Raw genomic sequence first — 6,452 nt, 5'->3', positions numbered from 1 at the left:
GATAACTTTATGACATAAATCTTGGGATTGATGGTCATAGAAATAATAGTTTACTCTGATAAATAATTGCTTACTCTTTAAGAAATAATTATTACAGTTGATTCATAGTATTACTCTCTACAAAATGTGGCTATTTTTCTGTTGAATTCTCAATCTGTAACATCCCATTGGAAACTTTATTTATTGCAGAATTTCATAACATTCAAACAGGTACTGTTTTTAATCTCTCAGGTATGGAATGTTGAGAATTTAAAAATCAGTAGTTATTATTTTGAATAACATATTTTGAATAACATATATTCTGTCCTCTTAACAACTTATTTACTTTTAAAATTTATGGGTTTCCATAGAATTAAACTGTTTTCAATTTTAGTATGAGAAAAAGTACTAAATTTATTGTTTTTTCAAAATATTGGCAAGTATATTGTGAAAATATTGTCTAGTTGGATAACATTCAAGTTGCTGAGCCTCTGATAAAGAAGGGATAATTAATTCAAATTACATGCCAAATAGTATTGATTTTTAAAAAGTTACTACATAAAGAATAATATTTACTATACCAATACAGTAAAATTATATTTTATGCTGCTTATTTTTAAAATTTTATTATCAAATCGATGTACAGTGTGGTTACAGTAATTGTAAGGTAGTGAATACGTAACTTTTCAAACTTGTTACCTCTCCCTCATTGTTCTTATAGTTTTCCTTCATCCTTTCACCCCTCAGAAGTTGTAATGTACATTTCCAATATGTTTTATTGTGAGTATTGGTATTGCATTGGTTTTGCCCTTTGTCCTTTGTCTCACCATTTTGTTGTTCCTCTTCCCTTCCCTAATTAAGGTAAAAGTATACACAATACACAGGTTACAAAAATCAAATAGAGCAGGGGTAAACCCTAGGGGAAAAACCCAAAGAAAATAGAAATCACATAGTACATCTAAAAGACCCACCACAAATAAAAAAATATATTTCAGTATCTTTGAGTTCATTTTGCTCAGCATCAGCTTATATGGTCATATATAACATAACAAAGCAACTGGAAAATAATAGTTGCATGGACACTCTATCATGAAAACATGTTAAATTTTTTATGGTAAAGGTGGAATTATTATTGGCGAATTCGCGATTCTGATATAGGAATTTCAAAAGAGTTTTAAAGTTATGACATGTAAATTTTAATTATTCAAACTTTTTAAAAACTTAACTCATTAGGAAAATTTAAAATGGCCTAGGAAAGTAGGCTTTCATGCAAAGAAATTTATGAAGACTTCGTAGAGAGGAAGCAATGTGGTTGAAGATGGCTCTTTTTCACACTAAACAAAACTCAGAAAACTTGCTGTAAATCCTGTAGGTTTCCTTGACAATTGTCCTTACCCAGGAAATATACTCTCACTGTGTGAAACAAGGTTGTAGTGGAATTGAAATTCAAAGTTCTTTAAAAAAAAAAAAAAAGACATCAAAATCTGTGAATTAACCTTTAATTATCAAACAGTAATTATCTGAAAAAGATAATTTGGGTCAAAATATTTCAGGAGAAAGTGCCCTCCACAATGAAAGAAGGTATTGGCTTCACACTTTTCTGTTTGTAATACTTTCCACAATGTCTTTGCACGTGAAGCAGTGAAACACAGAAATCTGATTCGATACTTCAAACCAATGATTTCACAGTTCTAACTGGCTCACAAAATATATCTTTATTAACATGAGAGAGTGAAGACTTCTCTTATTACATAACCCAAAAAGTTTTGGGTTCAGAAAAGAATTGAGCAAATGGAAAAAGTTAGAAAATAGTGTTCTGAGAAGCCCTAGCTAAGCGTATTGGCTTCAGCAGTGGAGGGAGACCAAAAGTTTTTTATATAGATTGTGTTAATGTTTTTGATCCCTAAAGTGATTTTTCAGAGCTGATTTGGCTCACTACAATGCAGAACTTATTGAATGAAGTCATGAAAATAAATTCCACATCTAAATTAGGCAACTTAAAAGAGTTTTAAAAGAGAAACTATGAAGATGTAGCAGTGGCTGAGGCTGTATAGTCCTTCAGCTTCACCAGACTTGAAGCCAAGAAGCTATGATTAATTGGAAATCAGGCAAGAGCTAAGAGGAGGACATAGAAGTAAGACACAGAAGCATGATCCTTTTGTAACAGATACTGTCTTCCAAGGTATGGCTGATTTAAATCTATTCTTCTCCATACATTTTGCTGAGCAAATGCAAGACCAAGAAAAAAATAATCTATTGAAATAATTTTGCAAAGAATAACTTCACGGTTCCTGATATGGCATCTAAGGAGAGTCTTAAGAGAGAAGATAATAGCGGAGCATTTTTTGCTTTCCTCTTAGCATCTTTTTATCAAAATCTATCTTTGAAGTTAGAATTGAATGAACCAAAAAGAAATGGAGTGCTTATTTTTCTCGGCACTTTAGACACAAGCAGAATTTCAAGATAAAAGAAAAAAGAAAAAAAGTATAGCCAAATATTTGTGATCACAGCTTCTTGGACTGGTTTTCTGGAGACAGTATACATTAGATTTGTCCTCATTAAAATAGATGTTGTTTCATGGCCACCAAATGCAAGAGGAAAGTTTAATGGACTCACTTGGCCAATAATAGTATGATAGGAAAAATGACAAATAATATTTAGTGAATTACTTTGACTAAATATGTTGCCAGAACAAAGAAGGAAAATATAATTCAAAGTGAATTGACTTAAAAGTATGAAGAAAAAGTAGTGAAGAGAGATAAGAGCAAACATAGAGGATTGTTTTCTCTCCAATGGAGTAATGAGTTCTTGATCTTTTTTCTTCCATTCTATCTTCACAAACTATCAATTGTGGCTCAGGACTGAAGTATCCAGTTCCGACAAAGAGAACTCACAGAAGAAAGATAATATTTGCAGCAGATGTAGGTGAGTTATAACCTTAGACCATCTATTTAAATCTGTTCAGAATCCTCCCCTACCCCAAACTGCTCTCTTTGAACAGCTTTCTTTGCTTTTCCCAAGACTGCCTTCCATTAACTGCTTAAAATTTTTGAGAGGTCATATTCATACTCTCTAGTGATGGCTATTTGGTTGTGATTTTTGTGTTTTTGTTTGTTGTTGTGCTTTTTAACTGAATTTCAAAAGGTTGTGGTACAGTTAAATATATCACTCTAATTATCCAATGCTCCTGGATCACAGTGACTCATGTCATTCTCAACCAACCCCTTCTCCAAGATTTACTTCCGATTTACCACTTCCTTTATCACATGTGTACATTGTACTTGCCCCTTGTTCCATATTTTTTTCTTTCTATGTCTTTAGTACTATTCCTCTCTTGTTTCAACTTACTGCTAGTCATTCTGTTAATCTGTCTGTTAGTACTTTGAAAGATTTATATACATACCATGGAGTTTCAATCCTGCATATACTTGAACTGAGGTCAACTTACATTTCCATAATTCATTCATTTGCAATAACAATTTGCAAGACTGCAGACTTGAAGCACCTAGACATGATTATATTCTCATCCATTTGGAAGATTAATCTTTATTCATCAAGAAAGTTTAAAAATGGCTTAGAATATATTCCTAATTCCAATTTTTATAATTGGCTTTGTACAATGGTATATGATTATTTTATTTTACATGGGATAATACTTTCTACTACCTATAAGTTTTGGAAAAAGAAGAAAATTAAGATTTACTACTATAGAGGAATATGATAGAAATAGAAGACAGATTTTGTTTGTCACATCTCTGATGAGCACTCATATTCAAGATTAAAGTCATATTTCTTTCTATGTTAGACAGATAGGGAAAATATAAAACAATGTATGATAAGGCAACTATTCATGACTTTTTAAAATGTACATTATTAAATGATGAAATTTACTTTATAAGCTGACGTTTGGGGTTTGAAACATGGCAGGCTGATCTATTTATCACATTTCTGGAATGCACCTACTGAACAACACAAATGGTGGGGGCTACTATTTCTACACTTTAATGAATGATTGAACCTGTTTGGCTTTAGGGCTGGATAAATAAATCCACTCTATTGTAACTTGCTCCCTACACTTGAAAAACTTGTAATGTCACTAATTATTATCTACTTATTGAATGTTATTTTGGCAAATGTGATTTTAAAAAGTTTATTTGAAAAGCAATACACTTTCAGGAGATTAAATGTAGGTTATCATTGATTTGAGAATGACAACATTTTTATACCACAGAATCAAATTGTACTAAAGTACCAGTGTTTTGAAGCACTAAGGATCTTCTCAATTAATGGTTTTCTGCATTACATTTGACCTGTAAGTCAAGTTTTCCTGGCCTCAGTAGACCATTTATGGATCTATCCTTCCAGGAACTATTTTTGGGCCAATTTATGCTGGACTGAAATCTTAGATTAATCATTAGGGGAGGGGTATTAAAAATAATCTTCTGACACTGTGATCTTGTTCACTCATATGGGCTTGTCATTTGTAAATTGAGTTTGAATTACAGTAATTTTTCTCAGATTTTGTGAACTCATCCTTCATTTTAAGTTATCTTGCATTTCACAATTACTTGCTGCTAATTCTTGAATCTCAAGGAATTGGGGCCTTGAAATATAAGAAAAGAGAAATTGAGATGCATCTTCAATTACTTTCTGCTGGCATGTTGCATAGGCCTAGCTGAGAAGTCTTGCCCCTGTTATCTGGTGATAACAGTTAACTTGGACATTGGATCCTAGGACCCATGGGTCCTGCAGAAGAATAATATTTTTTAGACATCATATCAGCTAAATTTGGATATAATATTGAGGAATGCTTCAGAAATATGGAGAAAAACAGTTTGGGGCGAGTGAGTTAAAACAATAAACAGAGCAGCAGAGTAAAACCTCCTATAGATTAGAGGAAAACAACATTGTTTCTTTACCATGTGAATTTAGAAGACCATGAACACTTAGAAGGTATCACAAGTTTATACCGAAGACATTTGCATTGACACTTTTTATATTCTAATATTTATTCTAAACTTAATTATTTATATTCCAATTCTACTTATTGGAATAAATATCAATTTATTTGTCAAATTATCAATTAATTATAGTAAGTTTCATTACGTGAAACATGAAATCAGCACATAAATATAAAATATATAACTATATATAATATAATAAAATGGCACATGTTTTGCATTGTTCTGTTGTGGATTGGGCGTCAAAGGCAGCTCTGTTCTAAAGTATTATTTCATTACATTATCTCTACCTCAGTGTTTGGTAGAGTTAGACCTAAAGCTTTACCATTTGTAGATTTACAGCCTGGAGGCAAGATGAGTCATTACCAATTTAAGACCTAATAACAAAGAGAAACATATGGACTTCTGGATCTATAGAAATATTTGGTGATATAAAGGCAGTAGTTTAAGTTCCTACCTGGTTGGAAGGTAGATAGGCCAGGACATTAGGTAATCATGCATGTGAACAATTTTTTCACCTTCTTGGCTTTAGCTCCTTTTGAAATGATATGTATAATAAACAATTATATTTTGATAAATTACCTTCTAGTCTGAACACTTTTGTCTGAAATGCTCATCTATATATGATCCCGTGTAACTAAGATTGGTTTTGTTCCAGTAAGACAATCCATGCTGTTAGGATAAGATATTCTGGTTGGTCTATTCCTACATGGAAGAAGAGTAAAGGTTCAGGTAGACATTTGTGCCAGTAAGACATCATTTGGGAAAATTTCAACTGCAGAATTTAGAAGTAGCTTGTAAGCAAGGCTTATTTTGAATCCATTAGTTCTACAAAGCTAACTCAGTTGGATAAATAAGTACTTCAAAAAGCCATTCCCTTTGGACCTAGCTATAAATGCCTCAAAATGAAAAAGACTTAAAATAGTCATTGACAAAAAAATTGAAAATGTGAGCAATCGTCTGAACAATATAATTTTTTCCATTATGCACAGAATTTTAGGGAAATAAGATCAGTACCATTGTTAGGAACATTAAGGTTTCCTTGTTACAAATAGGCACCCAAGGATATAAGCCTGTATAAAGATTGCATCATTAAATTGCATACTTCAATTTAGAAGACACTACATGCTTCAGCAGCACGTATACCCAAATTGCAACAATACAGAGATTAACATGGCAATTGCACAGGATGATATGAAAATTTGTGAAGTATTCCATATTTTTCATTCTTCAGATGCAAGAAATGAAAAACAGTTATTAAAAAGTTGATTACAAAATTACAAGTGTAATAATACATGTAATTCATATAATTAAAAGTTATTTTCACATCAGTGTACTAAATCTTCAAATTAGTGAAGTCTTTACATAGCATAATATTTAAAAAACTTTTGAAATTAGACAACATTACCATTTTATCCAAAAGAAATATAATATAAGGACCTAGGAAAAAAGGAATCTTACACTGTTTCTATATCGAATGCAATCTGAAAAGACACATTTATTAATGAGCCT

At 31.7% G+C, this 6,452-nt stretch overlaps 1 pseudogene; it reads left to right on the top strand.

The window, feature by feature from the left end:
- Positions 1-6,065: 6,065 nt before the first annotated feature.
- Positions 6,066-6,164, top strand: LOC138804763 (U6 spliceosomal RNA; annotated as a pseudogene).
- Positions 6,165-6,452: the final 288 nt, after the last annotated feature.

This window comes from Dipodomys merriami, unplaced genomic scaffold, assembly GCF_024711535.1.
Source record: "Dipodomys merriami isolate MVZ:Mamm:240054 unplaced genomic scaffold, mDipMer1.0.p SCAF_371, whole genome shotgun sequence".
In the NCBI taxonomy this organism is placed as follows: Eukaryota; Metazoa; Chordata; class Mammalia; order Rodentia; family Heteromyidae; genus Dipodomys; species Dipodomys merriami.
This window is presented reverse-complemented; position numbering and strand designations above follow the sequence as displayed.